General features: G+C 47.2%; 1 long non-coding RNA gene across 1 annotated transcript; it reads right to left on the bottom strand.

The window, feature by feature from the left end:
- Positions 1-15,730: 15,730 nt before the first annotated feature.
- Positions 15,731-17,672, bottom strand: Gm42356 (predicted gene, 42356). The gene is made up of 3 exons (NR_168525.1): positions 16,641-17,672; positions 16,323-16,445; positions 15,731-16,118 (listed from the first exon to the last, which is right to left on the bottom strand). It is a non-coding gene; the product is annotated as a predicted gene, 42356 (long non-coding RNA).
- Between the last annotated feature and the right edge of the window lie 9,827 nt (positions 17,673-27,499).

Raw genomic sequence — 27,499 nt, 5'->3', positions numbered from 1 at the left:
TTCACACGTTTGCCTGTCTGCTATTCTTATATTTATTCCCTTTCCAGGTCCTGTGAGATCAATGCTAACCAATGCAAGGATGAGGTGGACGTTGCTTTTCCCTCCTCCGCTTTAATGCTTTGAAATTCACTTATTTATGTTTCCCGAACCTCGACACCCAACACCACTGGGTTGAGAATTCCGGCATGTGGAGAGCTTTCCTTCAAAAGTTGCTTCACGTTACCTGTGACTAATTGCTTAAATAAAAACACAGAAAGCAAAACAGCACTTGTTCCTCCTCTCCAGGGGCACACTCTGTCCCAGCCCAGATAAGACAGGGGTGGGTGGCCTGCTTCCTTCCTACTTTTATCCTCTCTTTCCATCAAAACCGGAACTGCAGGTCACCTGGCCAGTCCTAATCTCTACTGTGCTCAGAGCGGTTCCTTGTGGATGGAACTAACCAGGAATGTCGCCAGGAGCACCTACCTTTCATTGACTTGGACATTGTTCTGGAAATGTCCCTGAGTTGAAATTTGCTCTGGAGCCAACTCCTGGGTGTTGAGGTGTGTCTCCTCCCACGGCCAGTTCCTCAACCAAGCCTCAGGAATAAACTGAAATTAGACTAGCTCATGCGAAGTAAGACATTTTATTAGATTCCTAAGTCTTGCAGAGTACACACATATATACACACATACATACACATGCATACATACATACATGCACACATATACATACATATACACATATACATGCATACATACATAATACATGCACACATATACATATACATGCATACACACGTATACACATATACATGCATACACACATATACACATGCATACATACATACATACATGCACACATATACATACACATGCATGCACACGTATACACATACATGCATACATACATGCACACATATACGTACATATATACACCAGTATAAGGCTCAACGTAGCTCAGGCTTTCTGGAGCTAAACAAAGGGACAAGGGTGTGGCTTCTGGGGTAAGGGGAGCAGACATGGAGGTTCACTTGGGGTGCAGTGAGGTTCCCCAGTGACAATCATCTGGGTCCTGTCTGTCTAGGCGTGGGGCAGCGGACTCTGCCTGTGTCCTGGCTTCACAGAGACAGGTGTAATATTTTTACAAGAGAACAGCTTTCAGTCCCTCCTGCCCCTGTGGCTTCTCTGGAAAAAGGGCCGGAAGCAAGATGAGGAAGTGTGTTTGTGGGAAGGGCGTCCTGCGGGGAAGCACATTTTCATCTCCCTACTCACAAAGCAGGAGAAGAACAAAGTCAATAAGAGAAAGAACTGGTCGGGAAGGAGGGAGAGGGGAGACTGAGAGACAGCGATTGTAAATTAAAAGAGGAATTTGCCGTTTCATGGAGAGGGCCATTCACAGACATCCGAGGACCCACCAGCCGACTCAGCTCTTCTCTTTGTTGCTTAGAATTGCAGGTTGCTGTGTGAGCCCATTCTGCCCCTCATGAGGTGGTGGGGTGTGGGGGTGGGGGAGGGGCTCTCATCATTGTCTAGGTGCTTGGATAACTTAATCACCGAAGTTTGAGGAAAAGAATTCCCGAGACATAGATGACGCCCAAGTGAGAGCGCCCGCACATGTACACACACACACACACACACACACACACACACACACACACACACACTGACCTTCTGACCTTCTAAGCTGCTCCCCTCCGTGCCTGCCTTCAATTCTCTGAGGAGAACCAGAGCTGAGGAATGCCGGTCTGAGGACTGTGCATCGTGGTACAGCTCAGAGGTACAGCGCCCCGACAGACGTACGCAGACATCTTCGAAGTCACGCTCTCCTGTGACCTTAGCTTGATGCTCTTACCTTCTAGAAGCTTCTGTCACGGTGATGTGACAGCCTTGGTGCTGCCCTACTACGCTTCAGTCAGCTGGGGAGCTGCAGCTCCGATCTCCAAATCCCTATCTCACCCTGGTCAACTATACTGGTCTCAAATGCTGTGACTTCACAGTGACCTTCTCTGACCCCTGGACCAGACAAGTGTCCTTGGGATATGTTCCCTGGACATACATCTTTCCTAACACCTGCCATCCCCAATGCCCCCTTAATATCAGCTGGACTGTGAACTGCTGGGCCCTCCAGGGCAGTGGTCCTCTGAGAGAGGCCAGAAGCATGTTGACTAGAAAGAGCTGTCACCACCTATCCCCAGTATAACATTCTCCTAGTCACCTAGGTATGGACCCCAGTCTGTGCTAAGGTCTTCCATACAGGCTGGAGACACTGCACTGACCAACACAGCAAAAACTGCCTTCCCATTTCCGATTCTAACAAGGAGAGGCCAGCAGCGGATTAAGTAAAGCATAGTGTGATGTAGACAGAGTTTTCTTTATGAATGCCGTGAATCTCAGATGTTGGCCCCGGCAGAATGGGTATTAATATCGACGTCTACATTTGGGCACCTTTGCTGAAGCAGGCCAGAATTCCATTCCGCTCAGAGAAGAAGGACAGCTCAGAACGAGGTCAGAGCTGTGGGCTGGGGAGCTCAGTAGAAGAGCACACGTGTATTTAGACGTGTATGTAGCATGTGCCATGCAGAGGTTCCCTGTCCAGCGCCCAAACCAAGCAAACCGAAGAATTCACATAAAACCGGTGAAGCAGTCCCTGGGCAGTGCTGGCTGGTCATTTAAGAAAGCTATTTTTTTTCTTAAGCTTTTTCAGGGATAAAAAGGTCAAAGGTTACTTTGCTGTGCTGTGTATCTGCTCACTAAGGTTCAGGGCAAGCTTTCCAGTCTCCCATAAACCACTGCTCCTCAGTGAGTGACGACAGAGGACCTAAGGAGTGTTCTCGGCCTCTCCAGCCAGTCGGTCAGAGACGCACAAGGCCTCTTTTATATCACTACGGGTTTGCAGTCCACTTGTTTTGTTTTTGTTAGAAGTTTTTCCTAGGTAGTCACTGAGTTTTTACTGCCTGTGCTTTGTCATGTCTGCTTTGACTTTTTGACGCAGACTTCTGACTAGTGAGGTGGACAGACGGCCAGCCAGTTCTGGTGTACGTGGGGTATCATTAGAATCTCATTTCCCCTCTTTCAGCTTTAAGCTGCTTCTTAAAAAAAAAAAAGACAACATGTGCGTGTACATGTCTGTGCGTGTGTGTGCTTATGTGCGTGTGTGTGCATGGAGACCGGAGTGTCTCCTCTCTCAGGAGCTATCCAATTGGCTACCACACCTTGCTTTATTCGTGGATGCTGGGGTTGGACTCATCCCCTCATCCTTTCAAGGCGAGCACCCCCTGCCTCATGCTACCCCACCTAACCCTACTTGCAAGGTTTTTAATCTCTAAACTGTCGCCACCTTCTTCTTACTGTAACGACATGCTTAGCATACTCAGAGTCCCAGATCTGACCCTGAACAGTCCTCGGAACCCCCCAAAGGCCAGCAAACTAAAAAAAGTTAAAGAAAAATTACTTAAAACCATATGCTCAAGCCAGGCATAGTGGTGCAAGCCCTAATCCTGGCACTCAGGAGGCAGAGGCAGGGGGATCTCTATGAGTTCGAGGCCAGCCTGGTCTACAAAGCGATCTCTAGAACAGCCAGGGCTTTACAAGGAAACTCTGTCTTGAAAAACCAAAAACCAAAACAAGAACAACAAAAAACTTCCACATGCTCTGGTCAAAGCATTTCCTCCCTCCCTCCCTCCCTCCCTCCCTCCCTCCCTCCCTCCCTCCCTCCCTCCCTTCCTCCCTTCCTTCCTCCCTCCCTCATCTCTGCTCCATCCAAGGTTTTTCAGCAGCACTGTGTGATGTCAGGTGAAGCTTTTCTCAGCTCTTCAGAGCCACAGAGGGGAGTAGTTTCAGGCTCTTAGGCTTCTAGAATTCTTTCTCGGTTGAGTAGCTCATTTACTTCAACCCTGACACAAGAGACGATGGCGAAACTCGAGGAAGTGGCTGTTGGCATAATCGGGGAAGACCGTGCCTCGAGTGTCTTCTGAACGTTTTACTGAGCTGATGGGATTCTAAGAACAAAAGAAATGCATTCCAATGATGTTTGCTGCTTAGCCAGTTGTATGTTGTGTCCAGCCTTATAAGGCCAAAGCTGAGCACTTAGTATGTGTGTGTGTGTGTAGGGGGGTGGGGGGTAGAAGTGGTGGGGAGGGGAGAGGGCAGTGAGGCTGGAGAAGAAGCAAGAGAGGCAAACTGGGAGGTCGGGCAAGCCCAGAGCCTTCCTAGACTGGGCATCTGGAGGACAAGACAGTGGTTGGTCAGGAGTCCCTTGCTTGTGGCTCTGCAGAGGAGTTGGCTCCCAGCGATTCTGGTGCATGGTCTTTGTTAGGCCTTCTGCTGCTGTCCCAGAGCATACAGGGATCTCTGTAGCTATGATGCTGGTCAAGAGTGGCCACTCCCTCCTGGGTGACGACTATAACTACGGTTAGGTTATCCTGAGGCTGGGGCCTCTCTTCCCCTTTCCCTGGCTGCTTAGCTAAGAACCAGGGTTGTAGCCTGGATTGGGTAGCCGAGAAAAGTCTTAGACCAGATACTTCCACTAGGTCTTATCAAACAAGACTTCTCAATTGCTACAAAAACCAAACAAAAGAAAACAAACAAGCAAAACAACAATAACCAAACCAAACCAAACCCCCAAAAACAAAAAACCCTCAGGAGATGCAGCACACACTTAATCCTGGCTTCAAGCGCCAGGATTCTAACAGCCCCGCGCAATTGAATTAATCTGCTTAAAACTTCATCACACACCATTATCCCTGGGTGTCCTGCGGGGACTGGAGACCAACAGGTCCATGGCTCAGATCCCTTCAACAAGACGGGGTGGCTTTTGCGTAACAGTACGGGAGTGACTCCGCTACTGTTAACTGCTTAGGGAGTAGTGTCCAGGACACACTGCACATGCTCAATGCAGGCAAAGCTCCTGCGCCCCAGACTGAGTGCCGACTGCATACTCTGGGATGTGACACACTGAGTGACCACTGTATACTGTGAGAGATGGATGGTTCCTAGTCTCTTCCTTGAAGAAGAAAGACTGCTTAATTTAAAGCCTAGCTTTTCTTTGCTCCTCTCTCATGCTAAGGGTGAGACAGGAGGTTTGTCTAGAAACTTGTTCTATGGCAGGCTCTTGCACTTCTCTTCCTGCCTACATCGAGCCTCCCCTTCCCTCAGAGGCCCTGGTTCCAGGTTACTCTAGCAACAGGGATGCTATTCCTGTCTCTAAGATGCCCCCCCCCCCCCACACACACACACATGCCTCTAGTTTAGGATTACCACAGGAGACTCAGACCCACAGAGGAGCAGGAATAAATACAATTAATTGTAAAGACGACTCAGAGAAAACAGAAATCATCTAGAATCGTTTGCCTAGAGTTTTTCTTAATCTTAGTATTACTGGACTCTAAATACTTCAAAGTGGCCTCTGGGTCACTCTTCTACACCCATACACCCATCTCCTTTCCAGTCTAGCTCATTCAGGATCTAGCACTCACACTGCAAGGCTGTGAGCGTGTGTCAGCATCAGGGACCCATGCTCACACTACAAGACCATCAGTTGGTGTCCCAGACCCAGGAAGCTTCGTGGAAAGGCAGGGCTGGAGCTCTGGCTTTCGGATGCAGAGAGGGTAGCAGGGTCGGTACCTCACTGCCCAGCTATGAGTCATTAGTTCTGTGCCTAGAGGAAGGATTGGAAAAGTCACAGTGGAGTCAGGATAGGACAGCTGGAGCAGGGCAGGGTGTGAGTTTGACAAAATGTGGGGTCTTGGTGGGGGCCAGCCAGGCTATTGTTTAGAAAAACAACTGTGGCTCAAGGAGGTACTTGCCAAGGAGCTGGGCTTGGCTCAAGTGCCCTTCTCAGGTCACACAGAGGACACAGCCATCCTCCTGCCACCCCCCCCACCCCCCCAGCACATCTTGTGCATTCTCGTTGGCGCTGAAGGGTGCGGGAGGAGGGAGATGGCTAATACAGTTCCATAGTTGCCTGTGAGGACGTTTATTGTTTTGTCCTGGGATTGCTTTGTTCTCAGGAAAGACGTTGATTGTAGTTTAAAAAAAAATGATTTGAAAGTTGGATTGGGGAAACAAAGTCCTTCCTTTAGGAGAGGAGCCCAAACGAGTTTATGGAGTACAGCCAGTGTGAGCGCTGAGTTAGCCAAAGGAACATTCAGTCTGGGAGAACAACCAGAGGGGAGAAAGCACAGCATAGGAGGAGACAGGAGCAGTGCCCAGGGTGTGGAAGAAGAGGGCTAAGTTAACATTTGAGGTCAGACTGGAGTCAGAGGAAAGGCGGAGGGAGAGGCATGTCTAAGCGGACTAGGGGACTAGGTGACTGTTAAAGGGAGGCAGGAGTGTAGCCTCTTGGAGTTACTGTGCCTAAATGGTTGACACAGAAGGCTCAGGTAGTTACCCCCAGGGGTCAGAAGCCACTTTTCTGTGCGTCTCTGTTGGACATGCTAGGATGGATGGACTCCATCTATAATTCCAGTTAGATTCTTGCAGGTAGGGAAACAGAGAAAAAGTGAGTGGGGTGACACAGCAGGTGACTGTGGAGTAAGCAGAAGGGACCACAAGAACTCAAGGCGAGGAGGGCATCTTGCTTCTTTAGGAAGTCAGAGGCCTTAGTAGATAGAGCCTTGACATCAGAATTAGTGGAGCTCAGAGACTGGAGACAGCTAGCCCCACCTCCTTATGAGAGATAGAGTTTGACAAGGCGACATTGTACACTCACACAGATGTACAGGTGAGGAAAAGTGAGGTGAGCTTCGCACTCATGGATGAGGAGAGATGTGTCTTGGGAGAGAGGGCGCAGGGAGCTCAGGCTATGCCCCAGCAGGAGCATTCGAGAAGGGTCCTCTGAGCTCAGACCTTAAGGACAATTAGGAGTGTCTAGGAGTGACTAGGGATGCAGCAGAGAGCAGACTTTCCCGGGACAGAGCAACAGGGATCTGCAGGTTCCTGAGCTGTGTCTTTAAACCACAAAGGTTGAGGGCCTTGGGGGGACCTGTGGACAACCAGGCAATGCTGATATGTAGATATTGCTACTCGGCCTGTTCTGCATTTTTGAAAGAGCCCAGAAGAGAAAAATCATGGCCTGGGCTGGGATCCTGGCAAAGATGAAGAGGAGCAGAAGGGTTTCAGGCCCAGGTGGGAGGTAAGGCTGGCACAGAAACTGGGGGAGAGAAAGGGAAAGGGAGAGAAAAAAAAGAGGGAGATGGAGAGAGGGAGGGGGAAAGGGGGAGGAGAGAGAGAGAGAGAGAGAGAGAGAGAGAGAGAGAGAGAGAGAGAGAGAAGAGAGAGAGAGAGAGCACGCGCATGAGAGAGAGGGGGATGCCTGCAAAGCTATCCTTTGAGCATGAGCGGTAGGTGCCTACGGAGCCTTCTCCAGCAGCTGCCCCTGCCTAGGAAAGGTCTGTTCTAAGGAAAAAGGCACAAAGCTTGGCTTCTGCACAGCCAGGCAGGGCTGCTCACCCAGGAGACTCTGTGGGTGGCTGTGCACTTCCCCACAGCCTGCTATGTCTGCAGGCCTCTGACCCTGCACTCAGAGCATCCTGCCACTCTCCGAGCCTCTGGCTCTGTGTGGGACTCTCACGCCGATCAGGTATGAAGTGAAGTCCGTGTGGACTTTTTTACCAGTTAACTGTGTAGACTGAAGCTGTTGACCTGAAGGAAGAGTTAGTGTAGATTCTCTTTGTTATTCTGGAGTGTGGTGGCAGCCCCTTAAGGAACAGGCGAGTGGGAGGCACATAGGAGTAGAAGAAGAAGGGAAAGCTAGCAGCTGGTCTACAGAGGGGCGGAGCTCCTGTCTTGAGAGCGAGGATCTCCTTTGGGCATACATCACACCCGAATGATTTGCATACATGCAAGCATTGCCCCTCCGTACAGCATCCTGCAAAGTCCCCATCTCAAGTCCATAGTCAGGAACTTAGAAGTGTGGGGGTGAGGCGCAACTGGGGACACAACTCATCAGCATGTGTGGCTCTTGCAGAGAACCTGAGTTCAGTTCCCAGCACCCACATGGTGGCTCATAACCATACTTAACTCCAGTCCCAGGGGATCCCACACCCTCTTCTAACCTCCAGTGGTATGCAGTGGGGGCTCGTACACAAAATAAATAGATTATAAATACATTTAAAAAAAAACAAATGGAATCGGGGAGTTATATTTCAAATGTCCAAGAAGACTTGGCAAGCATCCGTGAGCAACTCACCCTCAACTCCTGAAGCAGTTAGCTTTGCTCTAGGGAACAGCAGTGGCCGTGGGTGGGAAGGAGACTTTTATTTATTTATTTATTTTGCTCAGAGACATGAAGCCTCAGAGTTCCCTTAAAAATGCCCTCCTATAAATCTGCCTCTCAGATGCCCAGGTAATCCTCATTTTACACTAGAATGAGATAGATAAGCCCAGTCCCAGGGATCCCGGCCGCCTTTAACCACGAAGCTAGACTCGTCACATTCATAAGAAAGCTATCAGATCTACCCAAAGCAAGTGTGCTTCTTTACTGATCTAGCTCAGAAAAAGAGTTGAAAGAAAGCTCACAGCAACGGAAGGCTCAGCTCCTACTCCCTGTCGAAGCACAATTACAAGTATCTGTTTACACTCAGACGATTTGTTTGTTTTAACACATCTGAGACTCGCTGCAGGATGAATTTGCCATGTTTTCTATTCTTTCTCAAGCTGCCACAGTCCCACTTGGGCATATGGTCTTTGAACTTTACAGGCAGGGGTGTGGCGCGTTGCTTATGGAGCTGAGATGGGGAGTGTCTTACTGGCTGGAGCGGGGGCTCTGTTCGGACATCTTGAGATGTATGTGCAGCTGGAATAATTTTTAGTTCAACCCTTGGCAAGACTTCAGTGTATACAGAGGAAAAAGCAGTGGAGGAGGCTCACAGATTGTACCGAGTAGTGTTCGCCGCATCTCTGAGGATGGCCGGTCAGCAGCTGTTCTGAGCTATGTCCTGTTGGGAGTAGTGCATGGTCTCAGAAGAAGCTAGCATCGGAGGATTTACTCTGTCTACTTGAAGAGCACAGGCCTGGTGCACAAAGGTGTTCAATGGCTAGCATAACTTTAAAAAATGGTTATGGCTTGGGGAGATGTCTGTTGGTAAAGTGTTTGTTGTATAAGTATAGAGACCTGAGATCCAGCTGCTAGAATCCATGTAGGGAAAAAAAAAAAAAAATCCAGGCATGCAGTGCAACCATTTAATCCCAGGCCTGGGGAGGCAAAGACTGGAGGATTCCTAGAGCTTGCCAGCCAATTCAACTGAATTAGTCAGCTCTAGCTTCATCGATAGATACTGTAACAAAAACTAAGTTGAAGAGTAACCGAGGAAGTGGAGGAAGGCACTTGATATCCGCCTGTGTTCTCCACACACTCACACAAATGCACACAAATGCACACACACACACACACACACACATGCAAGCAGCACACACACATGTATGCACACATGTGCTTGAGCACAAATACGCACAGACACAGGACTGAGGGGAGGTTAAGTTTTAGAAGATGACCCTCTTAGGGTCCATTAGAAACACTAAGTAACTGTCCCCTCTGCAGTACTCAAAATTCTGCCATGTTGCTGAAAGGGCTAGGATAAATTCTTACCCGTGTTCCCTAGCTTCATGGTTTCAGACCAGAATTCGATCTCGACTCAAGTGGTCTATCAGAGATGGACAAATCTGACACTCCACAAGTCGCCTGGAAAGGCTCCATCCTTGTGTGGTCATTTTTACCTTCTCCATCTCTGAAATGGTATTTCTGCATCCAACGTTTTTGATCACTCACTTGGAGAACCAGATAAGTCTTGCAGCGGATGTAGCCTCAGCCTTCTGGGCTGGTTTCTCTCCGTGCTCCCTGGAGGACTAGGTTTGGAACTTTCCCTGAATGTATATCTTCTGAGGGTTGAGTTGGACCTTAGGCGTTTCCTGTCCCACACGGGGAACCATAAGCTTTCTGAATTATCTCATAGGACATTTCTCATCTGTGAATCTTTAGAGCATGTTTTTCCCTTCACCCCCTTCCTCTAGTTCCCAGTCTCCAAGGGACATGTGTGTATTCCATTACGACTGCACAGTTTCCCTCCCTCCATGATAAATATGTGGGTTACAGTGTGTACATTCATCCGGAACACCAAAGGTCACCACTGCAGATTTATTGCTTGTTACATCATTTTACTGGGGGACTGATTCATGAGATCAGTTTATTTAGTAATTAAGTAATATTTAATCAGGCGACTGTACCAACTCACACCAACCCCGACTTAGCTGGCCCCACTGCCCCATCCCTTTTGCTATCAGCATCTGATAAGAGGGACCCCACACTCACAGGCACAGCCTGGGCTGCCATGGCGTGGAGTTTCATTAGGGCCACCGTCTACTACAAGGCACCTCGCACAGTGGTCTCCCCTGAGTGTTCCCAGACTAAAACGCAGACAGGTCCCCTCCCCTGGTCACCGCAGTCCTCTCTGCTGTTCACTTGGCTACTTTGTTGTTGATATCCAGGGGTTCTCGTTCACGGTAGATGACCTTCTTCTCCTGTGGTGTCCCACGGGTCACCAAACACAGTTTTATTACACTCCTATCTGCTGATCTCACAGGCTTCCTGACCACAGGTGGGAATCTGTACTCCGAGGCCAGATTCAAGGTTAACTTTGGTTTGTTGATTGGCTCTTGTCAGTTTTTCATTTTTGAAACTCTTGACTGTGCGGGAGCCTGTTGGAGCCGCACGGTGAGCCCTCCCTTATTTGAGTTCTACAGTTGGCTTTGTTTGTTTACATGTTTTTGTCTTTAAGACAGGATCTCATGTAACCCAAGCCGGCCTTGGATTTACAATGTGACTTAAGTTGGCCTTAAATTCCCAATTCTCCTGCCTCAGCTTTCTAAGCGCTGGGACTGCAGACTGCAGATGTTCACGGCACACTCGACTCAGCTGATTTTTTTTCCAGTTGATGATCCAGTTATTAATTACATCATCCATCTGCCCACCCAGCAATCCATTTCGACTTCTATTTTTTATTACGTAATAATTTTTAGAATTACAGAAAATTTGCAGAAGAGTATGACTTTCTAAAACCCTTATCCAAGTTTCCCGTCGATGCCTCTATTCTTCCCTGTGTATCTCGTTCCAGGATCCCACATTATATGCAGTTCTGATGCCTCCTTGGGTTTCTCCATTGCACTCCACCTTATTTTTGAAGACAGGGTCTCTCGTTGAACCCAGGAGCTCATCAGTTAGACTAGCTGGCCAGCAAGCCCAAGGGACCTTCGTGTCTCTGGTTTTCATAGCTTTACCATCCTCAGTTAAACCTCTAAGACACACCCTCACAGACACACCCAGGGGTGTGTCTCCTAGGTGGTTCCAAACACAGTCAGGTTGATGAACCATCACTCTCCTAATGAGACAACTTCCCTCCACCGCCCCACCTCTTAAAGAGTTCACTACCTCCCAGTAGCACCACAGGCTAAATACAAGCCCTCAATACATGAGCCTTTGAGCAACCTTTTAGACTTAGGCTCCAGGGGCCTGAGTGTATATATATATATACACACACACATACACATATATGTATATATATACACATGTGTGTATGCATATGTATGTATGTATGTATATATATATGTATATTCTGTATATACTCATCCTGTATATATGTGTGAATGTAAGATATATATATATATATTTTCTGTATATATACATTCTGTATATATGTATGTATGTATACACATATACAGAGCATATACACATGTATCAGAGCTCAGGGGAAATATGTATATGTATGTGTGTGTGTGTGTATATGTGTAAATGTATATATGTATGTGTAGGTGTATATGTAATGTGTATGTGTATATGTATATATGTATTTATCTTGTATATACCATCATATATATACCTCAGGAGAGCAGTCATTCTCCATATATGCTTTTCTGCACTGCTACATCTACAAATGTATACCTAGTTTCTATGAGCGTGCTCAGGACTCATGTTCTAATACTTGCAAAGCATGAGTGTCCCCATAGGCACCATCCCCTCACCGCTGTGAGCCAGTGCTTTTGTCTTCAGGATCACATACTGGAGCTCAGACTGTGCTTCAGATTTAAATATGTTTGGGCTGAAGAGATGACCCAGTGGGTAAGGGCACCGGCTTTGAAAGCACGAGGAGCTGAGTTCAAATCCCAGGAACCCAGATAAAAAGCCAGGCAAGGAGCAACATCACAGGAGCGCCATCAACTCCAGCGCTGTGGGGGAGGATCGCTGGGGAGGCCAGGCTAGCTCGTTTCAGTGAGAGTGTCTCAAGGGAACAACGTGTAGAGCCACAGGGCAGGACACCTGAAGTCACCCTGTGGTATCCGAATGTGCCTGAACACACACATGCTCATACACCACATACATACGTGTTGTGAACACGTGTGTATACATATACAAGCACATAATATAAGGAAAATCACCCAGGTTCTTTTCCTCTGCACCCTCTTTGGGGGAGCTGGGCCACTTATTTATTTATTTATTTATTTATTTATTTATTTATTTATTTGTATTTATTTTTGAGACAGGGTTTCTCTGCCTCTGCCTCCCAAGTGCTGGGATTAAAGGCATGTGCCACCACTGCCTGGCAAGCCACTCATTTATTGTATTACCAGCTTCACTAGTTTTAGTCAGCGCTGTATGCTGAGGTTCTTCTCTGCTTAGGTTGACTTTAAACCATTGCCTTTTGGTGACGAAAGCAGTGTGTGACATGACATCCTGATTCTGAAGCGAGGGCTGTGCCAAAGGTGTACACGGAGAATGGCCACACCCCTCACTGGAGTCTGAGTCTGAAATGTCCCCCAAAAGGCCCATGAAGAGGAAGCTTGGTCCTAGCCTGAGGAGTCAGGGAGGTGTGAACCATTGAAGAGGTTGGGCTTCTCTCGCTCTCCTGTCTTCTTTCCATCCATCTGTGTATTCCTTGTGGTACCCAGTCTCATCTGCGTCTGCCCCGCACTGCCAGTGTTAAAGACACAGCTCAGGGTCCCAATGAAGTGCTTTCCCAGTGAGCCACGTCCCCAGCCCTGGTTTGTCTTTTTTACATTTAATTCCTATACATTAGCAGATCCATGGACACTATCATGGTGCTGTGTGTGCCCTCATGGGTCTATCCTCATTGTGGAGGCATTTCATAGTAAAGAGAAGTTACAGAAACACCCGTCAAAGCTCGGGACTCAGCATCTGTGTCTAACTGTTTCTTTCTAGTTTGAAGAAGAATTCAGATGCAATAAAATACATGGCTCTTAAAAAAAAAAGTATAGTGCTGGAGACCAGGGCCAGGCCATGCACGTGAGGCAGGCGCACTTCCACTGAGGTCTACTCTCAGCTCCAGACATGTGACTCTCCAGTGCACCATCAAATGTGTTCTGTCGGAGCTCAACCCCTTCATGTCCATGGCCTTCATGGCTTCCTGGAACTCCCTGCAGCTCAGCTCTTCAGACAAGCACTCTAATTTCCCCCTACCGTGGACAAGTCTTGCCTTTCCAAGAATGTCATCTAAGTGTTGGGGATTGATTCAATTAGGAGTCTGCATGTCCAAATGCCCAAGGTCCTTGTTCCCAATTGGTTTCTGATCAATCAATAAAGATGCTAATGAAAGAGTAGTAAACTCAGTGCTCCAAGGTATGCTAATCATAAAACAGATAGCGACATTCCTTCCTCTACCCACCCGCTTCCTGGGTTCAAAGAGTGTTCATTCAAAGAAAGTCACCCTGACCCACCCTGACCATTGCTGGAACCCACTATGCAAAGGTGCTATTGCTAGGGGCTCTTAGATTGTTAGGGGCTCTTAGAAACTGTCTTGAAAGATAACCTGACACTTGTGACTTTGTACTTCCTTGTGACTCTTAACTGGTATTTTTGGTATTTTCCAACAACGCCCTTCCCACCTCCTTGAGTTGTGGTTCCTTCCTTTAAATACCCCCTTACTCAGCTACTCGGGGCTCCACGGTCCTCTACCCCTGAGTGGTGTATGACCGTGGGCCCGAGAGCGCTCTTGAATAAAAATCCTCTTGCAATTTGCAGCAAGACCGTTTCTCGTTGGTGATTTTGGGGTGTCGCCTCTCCTGAGTCAGAACGTGGGGGAGTCCTCACGTTGTGGGTCTTTCACTAGCAGCCAATGTCTGGGCAAAGGGATCCTTAGAGTTTTGAGGGCTAGGGGGCAGGGGGCAGGAGACGCAGGACTGCCCTGACTCGGGGAAGAAGGATGGGACACGGGAGGGGCAGGAGATAAAGCCAACCAGCCATGTAAGAATTCAGGTGACGTTGGCCACTTCCCCAATTGGGCCTGGGGTAGCAGGGGAAGGTTGAGGAGTGCCCATCCTTTGAGGTAGCCAAGGCATTTTAAAAATAAGTTAATGTGTGCGCATCTTTCATTCACAGATCCAAGATAGCTCTTGGGCAGATGTGAGCATGTGATCTGCAGGGAGCACAAAGCTGTGTAGCCCAAGCTCACCGCTACATATAAGTGTGGCCTTTTGTGTAGAGCTTTGCTTATACGGCGTTGTTTTTGTAGTATATTCACACCAAAGATTAGAGCAGCACATTCCTCTTGGTGGTGGGTTGATTCAACTATACACATATACATACACATATTCATTGTATGTATACATATATATTATATATCAAATACATTGTATGTATACATATACACATACACATACACATACACATACACATACACATACACATACACATACACATACACATATACAATAGATCATATACATACACATACACATACACATACACATACACATACACATACACATACACATACACATACACATACACATACACATACATATACATATACGTTACATATACATATACAAATACAAATATATATAATATACATATACATATCATATACATATACATATCATATACATATACATATAGGATATCTATATATCAAATACATTGTACATATAAGTACAAATAATACTTATATGTATATATATAATGTATATATAGTATACATGTATCAGATAAGTTGTATGAATATATATATATATATGAATGATATATTGTATGCATACATTCTATTAATCAGTCTCCAAAACACAGCTGTGAATAATGAAGAAGATTACTTGTGTACAGTGGTCCTGGTTTTTCACCTCATGCCTCAGATCCCTCTGGTAACTGTGACTAGACTATAGGTGCTATAAATCATTTAAAATAATCCTTCTTCCCACGTATTCCATTTACTTACAGGTTATACTTGAGTGTCATTAGACTGGATAGACAGTTAATTGTACTCTCAAGCAGTCACCTAACCAATCTTTCCCTCCTGGTCACTTCTTGAACACATGTGACATGGCCATCACTGTGGTGAGTTCTTGTGAAAACGGGCTTGGTAAGGGACAGAGACCCTCTTAGGCATTCAAGATCCATCAAGAGGACCCGTGACACACACCTGTTACCCTAACAATGGGAGGCAGAAGCAGGAGGATCAAGAGTCCCATGCCGGTCTTAACTACGTGAAACCCTAGCTAAAAATAAGGCCCGAGGATGTACGGAGCTTAACTGGCAGAGAGCTCACCTGGCATACATGAAGTCCTAAGTTCAATTCCCAGCATAAACCCATAGAGTGGAGCTTGGTGGCACATGCCTGCAGTTCCAGAAGCTCCTGGAAGGAAGGCTAGGAATCCAAGGCCATCTTCAGTTATATAGCAAGTCTGAAGCCAGGGTGGGCTACTGGAGACACTATCTCAAAAAATAATAATAAACGAAAACCAAACAGAGGCACTGGGAGCTGGGATCCTTTGTTTAACCCATCTCCGTCATCTTCCCCACCCTGTGGACACAGTAATGGTTGAGACCCACAGCTCTGTAGGGAGGTCCGTGAGGTGGCTTTTTGCAGCTGTGTGCAGGCTTAGGGTTTGGGAGAGCATAAAGGGCAGGAAGGAGCCAGCTGTTTCCCATCAGCTGGCCGACAGCTCTCACCTCTGGAGGCAGCTGCTGAGGCGCGGGTGGGCGGGTGGGTGGGAGTCGAGGTAGGCAGACAGCCTGCAGCTGCCTGCTCATTTCCTTTCTGATTTCACGGGTAGAGGGTGGCGCATGCCCCCAACATCCTTGTCAATCCACAGCTGCCTTCACCTCCTCCATGTGCCCAGAGACTAAGGTGTGTGTTCCTGGCATGCAATGGAAAATACAGGATGGGGGCTTTGTGCTGGCACAGAACCCAGGACCTCACATAGGCTAGGCAAGCATCTTCCACTGAGCTACTCACATACCCGCAGCCTTCCCTCCCTCTACCTCTGTCTCTCTGTCTCTGTCACTCTCTCTCTCTCTTTCCCTCTCTTTCTCTTTCTGATTCACTATGTAGCCCTGCTCACTATGTGCGCCAGGCTGGCCTCGAACTCATAATGGTCTGCCAGCTTCTGCCCTCCAAGCGCTGGCAGCAAAGGTGTGTACCACTGCACCCAGTCCCAGGCTTCATTTCGATCACACTGACGAACCTGTAATAAAGTTTTTGTTAGTCCAGTGAATGCGTTTATGGGGGGGTGGTGGAAAGAAAAGAAAAACAAGATCTGGAACGGAGAAGAGTTTGTTCCAAGATGCTTTAAAGAAATATTCCGTGTGGAATCTGATTTCGAATGAATGAGAGTACAGTAAATCTGAAAATCTCCCCGGCACTGCCTACGGTGGCTCACCAAACAGGAAAATGACTTCAGCGCTGCGGTCTTTCCTCTAGAGTCACACCAGGCAGCTCTTTGTACTCTCTTGAAAACATCTTAATTCTTCCCCAAGCACCGTGTTTCTTGGAATTATTCACCGGAAATTAATAGTACTCTGAATCTTAAAGTCATTCAAACCACAAGTGACTTTGCAACAGCTCCTCACAGTAGTATAAAAAGCGTCCAGCAGTTTACGAGCGCATTAGTCATCACCGCATACAGCTCTCTCCCCCTACCCCACCCCAAAGATGTGTGTGTTGCTATTTCTCCGGGTTAGCTGGGCTTGTGTTGGTAGTGACGAGCAAGATAAGCAAGTGAAATACACCCGGCAGTGTCAAGGTCAAGGGTGGAGACTAGATAAGGACAGGAACTCCAAGGTGTTGGGGTGGAAGAGGCAGGAGATGAAATGTCAAAAGAGGTGGTAGAGGTGATTTTGGAGTCAGGACTTCAGGAGTCATCAGAACCTGTGGGGAAGAGCAAGTGCGAGGTACATAGGGCAGGACACAGACCCTGGGATCTCAAGGAGGGTAGGGAAGGAGAGCAGGCGAGGATCAGAACAGAAAGGCGATGGGGCCTTCTACGCTGGGGAAAACCCCCCAGTGTTGGGTTGGGATTTAGGGCCCTGCTCGAGCCAAGCACATGTGCTACCACAGAGTTGTATCTCCACTCTGACGGGAGGCCATGGGAGGGGGGTGTCCTGTGCTGCGACGCGGAAGGCAGACAAGTCAGGGAGAGGCTCTCTGGACCAGCACTGGAGCAGAGTATGGAATGGCCATCCTGGTGCCCACGGACAGCTCTGCTCTATCCAGGCGAGCCAGGAGAGGGACGCAGTGCGGCTTAGAAGTCAACGGGTGATGCTGTTTTTAGCAGGCAGTGTGTCCTGCTCCAGGGCTGGCTTCCTGTGTCCTGCCGTGCACCTCCTGGGAGAGATAAGAGCCTGGCGGTCAGAGGCTGACACCCCACTTCCATCTTCCTCCTGCTGCTCTTGACCTTGTAGCACCCTGGAGCAGGCTACTTGACCACTCCGGTTGCTTAGTTTCCTCACGGAGAGCATAATCGTTCATTACACTATGGAATCATGAGGTCAGTTAAGAACTTGGTGACAGCCCCCTGCCGTCAAGGGTTCTGAGTGTCTTTGAAAGAGGCGTGACGCTAACCAAAGCTGTGACATGAGTGCCACCCTTATAAGAAACACATGGAGTGTTGGTACCAAAGACAGTCCGGGGACAGGAAAACTGTGGGCGACCGGGAGGAGAGCGTCAAGGAGAATGACTTTACAGTCAGGATGTTTTGAGGTTATGAGTGAGGACCTGGAAGGGGTGACCTGTTGGCAGGGTGGGGCAGAGCCAACATCAGAACCGAGTGGTGACTGAGCCGCTGTCCCACCTTGTTAGCACTCAGCTTCCGCAGCCCACTCCCATATGAGCTTTGTGTGTTTTGTACGCTGGGGTCGGCTTTCCCCAGTCCTGGGGACTGAGCTCAGAGTGCTGATTCCATTGAGCAGTCTGCTACCGAGGCATATATATTCCAGCCATAATTTGTGTTTTTTTAGCATTACGTTCAAAAGCAACACAACTGTGAGCTACTTAGGGTGCTGAGGCAGGCGAGTCACAAGTTCAAGGCCTGCCCCAGCTGGCCTGGATAGTGAGCTCAAGTCCAGGTTGAATAATTTATCAGGTAGATTTAAGGAGGCTAGGCATAGAGCGTGTGCCTGACATCAGTGAGGCTCCGAGTTCAATCCTCAGTGATGGAAAAATAGATAATCATTTACTTTAAAATAATGTTTTAAATATTGGGACATAGACCTCTGAGTAGTGTGGTGCATGCAGACCCATGGCTGTCCAAGATGCAAAGAATAATCAAGAGCCACGGCTCAGGCCTAAGCAGTGTATTTTTTTATTCGTCCCTCTAAAGCTCAAGAAACAATGAAGAAGGAAGGGAGTGGGAAGCAAGTAAGAGTCAGAAGACAGGAAGAACAGCTATGGAGAGCCATCCCCTAGGCTTGACACAGCCATTGCAAGCATGAATCTGCACTGTGGTCACTGGGTGTGCACAAGACTGGCCCTATCAATAGTCAGCCCGGGAATGAAGCATTGATTATCTATCAGTAGATCCTGGGAGAGGAGTAGTCATTGTCTTTAGTTGTGTGTCTGTCTCTGAGTCCACCAGGGTAGAACAGGCTACTCCAAAGTCCATGGTTACACAGACAACCCTGGTTCAACTTGCTGCATAACAACACAGGATGGATGGATGGGAGCCTGAGAAAGAGTCTTGTAGGAGAGTCAGGGGCAGCAGGGAGTAGGGGGAGCAAAGGGTGAGAGTGCTCAGTATACCTGTGTGAAATTATCAAAAAACGAATGGAATTACTAAAAAACAATCCTTTTTTTTTTAATTAAAAAGAGGCAAGAATCCAGTTGAGTTGTAGAGCACCTAGCATGTATAAGCTCCTAGGTTCAATTCCCAGTAAACACACACACACACACACACACACACACACACACTTGGGAGCTTTACTAAGAATGATCTCTGACATATAATTCGTGTCCAGTTGCAGGTATCTTGGAACATATGATATTTTTTCCTCATGCACGAATTATTAAGTAATACTGTGAACTGTCACTTTGCTCAAGTGGCAGGGGGTTTCTGCAAGACACAGGATGGTAGGCGTGGAATAGCCATGTGTCCTTGGCCATAGGGAGGGCACTAGAGGTCATCTGTCATCTGGGGTCAAGATATCTGTGCCTCTGGCAGAGCCTATTAACTGCTGCATTCATCCCCCAGGTATTTCTGATGAGGCACTGGGTTGAGTACCTCGAGGAAGAAGTAGATGAGTAAGACCCAGTCCCTATCAGCAGAGAGCTTCTAGCAGGGAAATAACTATAAAACCAGGCAGTCTGTGGAATGTGTCATGCATAGTAACAGAAATGTGATGGGGCCAGCAGTGGGGACACCCTGGAAGGGAGGGTCCAGACTGAGAGACCAAGGGCTGAGGGAGGGAGGCAGGCAAGGCTTCCTGGAGACGCTATACTTGCTCTACTCCTTGGAGATGAGTATGACTTTATTAGGGACACAGGAGGGCAGTCCAGGCCAGGAGCCCTACGGAATCAATGTAAGAGTGGCATGGAGGGCTCCTCTGGCAGACCAGGGCAAGGAAAAAACTTCAGTTGAAGGTAATTTCTGCAGAGTTGCTATTCGACCTTCAAGCTATGGACTTTGCAGCTGGTAGAAGAGTCCTGGAGACTTCTGAGCTGAGCTGTGGCTTGCAGATGGCATTGTGTGATCGTAGATCTAACAGGGTGTACGGCATGGGCTGAAGGACCACAGAAACTAGAAGGGAGGGACACGGCAAAACACACGCGCTTACCAGGCAGGGTCCAGGGGGACAGCTGAGGCAGGGAGACTTCAAGGTTGAGGCCATCCCGGGCCTTCCCCAGAGAGAGAGAGAGAGCGAGAGAGGGAGAGAGAGAGAGAGAGAGAGAGAGAGAGAGAGAGAGAGATCAGTTTGCCTATGATCCCAGCACTTAGGAAGTCAAGGCAGAAGGACAGAGGAGGCAGCCTCAGCTACATGAGTTACTTGTCTCAAATAAATTAAATATAAAGTGAGCCAGGCAAGGGTGACATTTTATTATGACTGTCTATGTGTCTGTGTGTCTGTCTGTCTGTACTTACTCGTTTATATTTATTTTGTCATGTGTCATGGAGTGGTGTGTGTGCTTGAGTATGTGTGTGAGTGTGTGTGTATGTATGTGTGTGTTGGTGTGTATGAGTGTGTGTATATGAGAGTGTATGTGTGTGTGTATAAGTGTGTGAGTATGTGCATGAGTGTATGCATGTGTTTGTACATGTGTTTGGAGGCCCAAAGTTGACCTGGATTGATGTCCATTTTATTTATTGAGGGGTCTCTTGCTGAACCTGGAGTTGGTGGTCAATTCTGGCTAGTCTAGATAGGCAGCTTGTTGCAGGGATCCCCTGCCTCTGCCACCAGAGCATTGGAATCACACAGGCCTACTCCATGTACTCAGCTTTTACCTGGGTTCTGGGATTTGAACTCCAGACCTCACAATGGGATGGCAAGGGCTTTGCCAATGAGCCATCTCCCCAGCTCCCCACCCCCACCCCAGGCTGACATTTTTAAGAAGGGAAAAAAAAATGAACACAACTTGGGGACATCCATCTCTGAGAAGCAGTGTGGGTACTGGGGCTGCTGAGGGGGAGGAGGCGGCACGGGCCACTTGGGTTGAGTTGAGTCCATGTGAGCTTGTGGATCACCGTGTCAGAGTTGCTGTTACCCTTCTCCAGGGTGGTAGAGACCAGCTGTCAGCTGGGACCTTGACCTCTAGGTGTGTGCTTGCTCAGTGGAAGCCTGGAGCTGCCCAGAGCCTCACCCCCTGCAGTGTGACCTGTTCTCTGGCTGTTGCTGTTTGGATTTATGTCCCCTGATGTCCATGTCAGCGTGGCAGGGGACATTAGCGCTGCTCCACTGGAGAATAAAGGTCATGTATGTACGTGCTCTCTTCCAAATGAGCTCTAATTATCTACCCCTAGGACTCTGACTCACCTCAGCCCTTCTTGACCCCACCCAGTGAGCTATCTGCCTCTTGCGTTCACATGTGAAGTCATTCTGCCCGATTCGCTTTTTACGTCTTTGCCTGGCTTCAAAGATGACTTCTCTCTTGAAAAGGGTCCAAGAGTTTAGAGACCAAACTCGCAGAAGATCCTTCAAAATGCATAGGGTGACACACCCTTCCCAAATGTTACCTAATATTTGTCACTGGGCCATAGAGATGAATCCCTCCAGGTTAGCACTATGGGTAAGCAAAGGCCCAGAGGGATCCGCAGGTCACATGGGACAATTCAGCACCTTGAACTTCGAGCAGGGGGCAAGAGCCAAAGCAGAGATTTTGTCTGATTCTTTACCTTGTTTTATTTTATTTTATTTTATTTTATTGAAGTTGGGGCCTTTTGAATGCAGGAGTTTGTTTTCTTAATCTATGTTGAGTCAAACTTCTTGCTAGAGGGAGAAATTAAAATAAATATGAGCAAAGCCTCCTGCTGTCCACCCTGAGCCACAGCTCATGGGAAAGGGCTGTAAATCCAAAGAGGCCAGCAGTTGTCCTGCGGTTGACGCGTAACCTTTTCCACGAGGGAATGAGCCTCAGTCAAGAAAGCTGGAAAACAAGAATCCCTTCAAAATCCTAGCTGTAAACACCCGTCTCAGCAAGTGCTTGCTGAGCCTTTGCTGTGGTCAGGAGATTGTTAGCAAGACGATGTGTGTTCTTCGAGGTTTGCATGGACTGGCTTCTAAGGTCACCAGGAGCACTGGCAGTCATCTGGGGACGAGGGATGCTACTCACAAAAGCCATCTTTCAAACCAGACCCCTTGTTTACAACACAGAGTGTGACTTCCCCCTCTGGAGAAATGTGATTTCTCTAAGCATCAAATGCTAGAGATACAGAATAATGGTGGTTGTTAGCTTTCAGAGTCTCGTGTTTCCAAGGCTGGAGAGATGGGTTAGTAGTTAAGAACCATAGCTGCTCTTGCAAGAGGTCCTGGGGCCAGTTCCCAGCACACACATTGTGGCTCACAACCACCTATAACTCCAGTTCCGGGGGATCTGACACCCTCTTTTGGTTTTCACAAGCAGCGGGCACACACGTGCTACACTGACATTCATGCAAGCAAAACAGTCATACACATAAAATAAAATTAATAAATCTAAAAAAACCAAACCAACCTGTATTGTTCCAGCATCATGCTTTCAAGTGACTCGTTATCCCTGACCGTGGCAGTCCTGTGACATAGTATTCCCACTAAAAAAATATTTAGAACATTCATTTTTGTTTTTAATTTAAAAAAACAACTCTTTATGTGAAGCAATAACGTTTACTAAATGACACCACATGGAATGACTTGATCTAGGCTTAAACAGAGGAAAAGAGGGCACACTTTCAGATTATGAAAACCGTTGGTGGAAGCAGAGATGAGCGCAGCCATGTGGAAATCAGTTTGGGGGTTCCTCAGAAAGATGGAAAGTGGACCTGCCGTATGACCCAACTCCACTTCTCCGGCTATGCTTACAGCATCCAGCACTGCCCACAGAGGGATTGGCACAGTATGTCTAGTGCTGCTCTAGTTATGATAGCAAGGAACTGGAAGCAGCCAGGATGTCCACCTATCCATGGATGGATAAATGTGATAATATACAAAATGGACTATTGTTCAGGAAAAAGCAATATGAAATTCCCAGGAATATAGACAGAACTTTAGAAGCATAATATCACAAGCATGGTGACACAGACACAGAAAGAAACGCTGAGCGTCCTGTCTCATGAGTGTGGGTCCGTAGCCTAGAGAGTGTATGTGAATATGTATATGTATGTGTATGTGTGTGTGTGTGTGTGTGTGTGTGTGTGTGTGTATGTGTATGTGTATGTGTATGTGTATATGTATATACACACACATATGTTTGGTGTGTATGTGCATGGTGTGTGGGCATGTGAGTGTGTGCATGTATATATGCATGTGCACATGCTGTGTGTGCATGAATGCATGCATGCGTGTGTGAATGAGCGTATACATGTGTGGTGTGTGTGTGTTCCCATGTATGGTGTCTGTTTGTGTATGTGTGTATACTGTGAATGTGTGTGCATGTGTATGGTGTCTGTGTATGGGTGTGCTTTGTGTACATGTGTATACATGTACGGTGTGTATGTACACATGCATGTATTCCTCTTGTTTCAACTTTGTCACAGTTTTTCTTTTTTTATAGTGGATAGCAAGAACAACTTTGCATTTCAGAAGAGTCTGGTGTGGTATTCTTTTGTGGCCATGATTGTGAAAATTGGGGTTTCTTTCTTTGACTCACTGAGAGGCTAACGTGACAAGTCACAGTGACCCCAATCAGAAAAAGCACGCCCATCTTGTAGATGAGGGGACTGAGGCTGGAGAGGTTGAGTGGCACTCTGTCCTCATCCTAGCAGGTAGCAAATTAGGAACTGAGACCATAGGTTTTCTTGCTGGGAGATCCTCTCCAGCAGAGTTGCACTTGGACATCTCTGGGTCTATGGGAAAATCCCAAAGTTAAGGAAGGTTAAAATTCTCTGGACGTGGGTCTGGAGAGACAGCTCAGCAGTTACGAGCACCTGATGTTCTTGCAGAGGACTGGGGTTTGGTTTCCAAATCCTACATGGCAGCTCCTATCCACCAGTGATCCCAGTTCGAGGGCATCTGATGTCTTCTGACTTCCTGGGCACAGCACACATTCTTAATTCTCAGTTCCTGGGGCAGGGGGGGGGAGGGGGGTTAATGTTCAATGGCACTACCATGAGCAACACGCAGTGGGAAAATCTAAGGAAATTTTTACAGGAAATTCTAATTCATAACATTTACAGGATCCAGTTAACATTTACTTAAATTTCGCTTTCCCAAGTTCTAATAAAAACTGGCCAGCCTCGCTGGGCGGTGGTGGTGTCAGGCATCTTTAATCCCAGCACTTAGGAGGCAGAGACAGGCAGATCTCTGTGAGTTCAAGGCCAGCCTGATCTATAGAATGAGTTTCAGGGAAACCAGGGCTACACAGAGAAACCTGGTCTTAAAGCAAACTAAACCAAACCAAACCAAACAGCAAAATAACAACAACAACAACAACAATAACTGCCTCTACAATTCTCCCAAACTGTCTTTACAATTCATAAAAATGATTCTCAGCACGGCGATATTGGTTTTAGCTGTGTCCACTGTCTTCAGGCTTTACAGTAAAGCACTCTGCTTTATCTCTGATACCGTTGCCCTGGCTCTTGACCCTAGATAGAGGCCTGAGGTTAGTTTGAGGTTAATGACTGAAATCTCATGGTGGACGTTATTCCCTGGTGCTTGGAAGCATTCTGGGTCACCCTTTTCGTCAACCTACGTAACACAGATTCTGAAACATCTCAGTACAGACTGATCGCTAGGAAACCCCAGGTATCCCTGATGGTTTCATACAATGAACTGACTCGTGGGGTTCTCTGTGTGATCATCTGCCCCCTTGTTATTGGCAATTGTGCTTATCTTTTAAAATAATGTGTGTAAATATGGGTGTGTGTGCTTATGCATAGGCACCCCAGAGGCCAGAGGCATGGGATCGCCTAGAAGAGTGGCTCTCAACCTGTGGGTCATGACCCCTTCGGGGGTTAAATGACTCTTTCCCATGGGTCGCTTAAGGTCATTGGAAATCACAGATATTTAAGTTACTATTCATAACAGTAGCAAAATTACAGTTAGGAAGTAACAGAAATAATTTTACGGTTGGGGTTGGGGGGTTCGCCACAACATGAAGAGCTGTATTAAAGGGTCAGAGCGTGAGGGCGGTCGGGAACCGCTGCTCTAGAACTTCTTCACGGCTACTTGTGGCCTGCCTCACACCGGTGAAGCTGACTGAGCCCAGCTCCTTTGGGAGAGCAGGCTACACTCTTTAACTGCTGAGCCATCAATCTGGCCTAGGAATTCCTTTCTCCTCAGCACTTAGACACCTGGCCCACCATGCTCTAGCCCAGCCAGCCCCTTTTTGCAGTTTATGGAGTTTTTACTGCTTATTGCCTCGGCTGACCTCAAACCCGCAGTCTCAGCGCCTAAACCTCTCGAGTCGCTGGGATGACAGGCATGTACCGTTAAGCGCAGTTTATGTGAGCAAGTCCGGGAGCCAAGGACACTCTGTCCTTTATCAGACCGTTCAGCCACGGAGCCAATCAATACCCAAGGCTTCAGACACAGATTCCTGTTCAAGAGCTTTGTGTTTCCGCCTGCGGGCTGTTTGGAGCATGGTCTTCCCTGCATAAATCTTTTTAAAAAATTTTTATCATCTAGATTCTTGTGATTCATTCAAAAAACATTTAGAGCCCAGTCTGACCTTTTAGCAAACATTTCTAACAAACTGACCTATTTTAAGTGTCAACTTAAGGTTACTCCAGGCCGGTGAGTAAGGACGCATTCACGAACAACTAAGACTTCAGCTGTCCATTCCTAAAAGACAACTCAGATTTTTTGGAGATTAGAAGTTGTTTTTTTTTTTTTTTTTTCCTTCAGTGATTCAGAGTCAGTTTTGCAACTTGAAAGCATCGGGTGAGTCACGCGTTTATGGACGGGCCGTTTCCTCTGAACAGGCTCACTTCCTTATGGCTTTAATCAGCAGTCTGAAAGCTGCCATTCAAACTCTTCCTCCTGATGCTTGGAGGAGGATGCACTCCGTGGACCTCATCTTCGTGACCAGGTTCTGGAAGAGCTGGGACTAGAGACCCATTCTGTGAGCCTTCACTGTCCTAGGCTTAGAACTCACAGTACAGTGGTTAGTTGTATCGAAAGAAAACAAAATCCTCTAAAAATATCAGTCCTCTTTTTAAAGTTCTAAATATAGACTACTCCTGGGTCCTGTGCTGTGAGTTCCAGCCCTCTTGAGTGTCTGGACAGAAGACTTTATTCCCCACCCCCACCCCCACCCCCACCCCTACCCTCCAGGATACTTTAAAGCAGGGCAAAACAACATGCCTTTAGCTTTAGCTATTTAAGGAATAAACTCGGTAGACTTATGTTGCCAAGGCCTTGAAGAGAGAAAAGCCCCCTCTCCAGGTCTAGACAGAGCAGGTTTCTGGATTCCTTATTCGATCAGGAAATTAGATGAACAGCCGTATAGGGAAAAGTTCATTTGGGCCACAGGTGGGGCTCTGTTAAAGTGTCAACGACTTCATCCATATTAGGTAACAGGAACTGCCTGAAAGGCATTTCTTTTTCATTCTGTGTCATTCGACCACAAATGACTCAGTTCTGAGATTATTTACCAAGCTCAGGCTGAACTCGGCGGGGAGGCAGCAGCTGTAATACAGTCTGCACCCTGTGCGCTGACGGCCAGAGCCAAGCGGCTCCTCTTCACTTCCTACTCAACCCAAGCGTTTCATTACTCAAATCGTGTAGACAAAAAAAAAAAAAAAATTAAAGTAATTTTACCCTCACTAGGGAAAGCTTGCCCAAGTTCAGGGAGAATCTCACAAAGTCAGCCCAGAAACCACACCGATCAAAGAAGCTAATTAGTAACATCGTGAACACGTAAGCTCAACACTTAAACGTTAGTGTAACGCTCTGGAAGCCAGGGCATCTCAGTATTGGATCTTTTTAGTAGGTTTTGCTTTGGGGATGGTTTTAGATTCATAACAACATTGAATTTCCCAGCACTCCAGCTGCCTCCCCAGGCACAGCGCCCCCACTATCCATATCTGGTACCATAGCGATACCTTTGTCACAATCGATAGACTTACACGCATACCACCATCACCCAAAGTCCATAGTTTATCTGGAGGGTCACTCTTGTTGCCGCATGCTTCGTGGGTATTGAGCAACATGACAAGACTCAGGCTGCCGTTAAGGCATCATACAAAGCAGGGTCACCTCCTCCAATCTGCTGTCCTCTGCAATAATCTACCCAGAGACCTAGGGTTTTGTTTTTATTTTTTGGGGTTGTTTGTTTATTTGTTTGTTTCAATTTAAAGCCAGAAGCTGAAACAAAACCAGAGTGTTGAGTTTAAACCAACGGGCTGTTAGAAATCAGTAACATTTTACTTAAAAAGTAAAAATATTGATGTTACAATTTAACAACCTCAGAAAACATACTCTGCATTTACCTTTGTAGTCTCCCCCCCACCCCCACCCCAATGGTTATTGGCTAAATAAATGAAATACTTGAAGTTTTTAGCCAAGGGACAGGAAAAATTTCTCCCAAGGCCCTGCTATCTGAAACTTAGCTAAAATTAAATAAAGCAAAAAATAAAGGGGCTGAACCATCTCTAAGGGGCAGCAGAATAAATCA

This window comes from Mus musculus, chromosome 4 (genome assembly GCF_000001635.26).
Source record: "Mus musculus strain C57BL/6J chromosome 4, GRCm38.p6 C57BL/6J".
Lineage (NCBI taxonomy): Eukaryota > Metazoa > Chordata > Mammalia > Rodentia > Muridae > Mus > Mus musculus.
The sequence above is the reverse complement of the archived record's forward strand: the minus strand, read 5'-3'. Positions and strand labels throughout refer to the sequence as shown.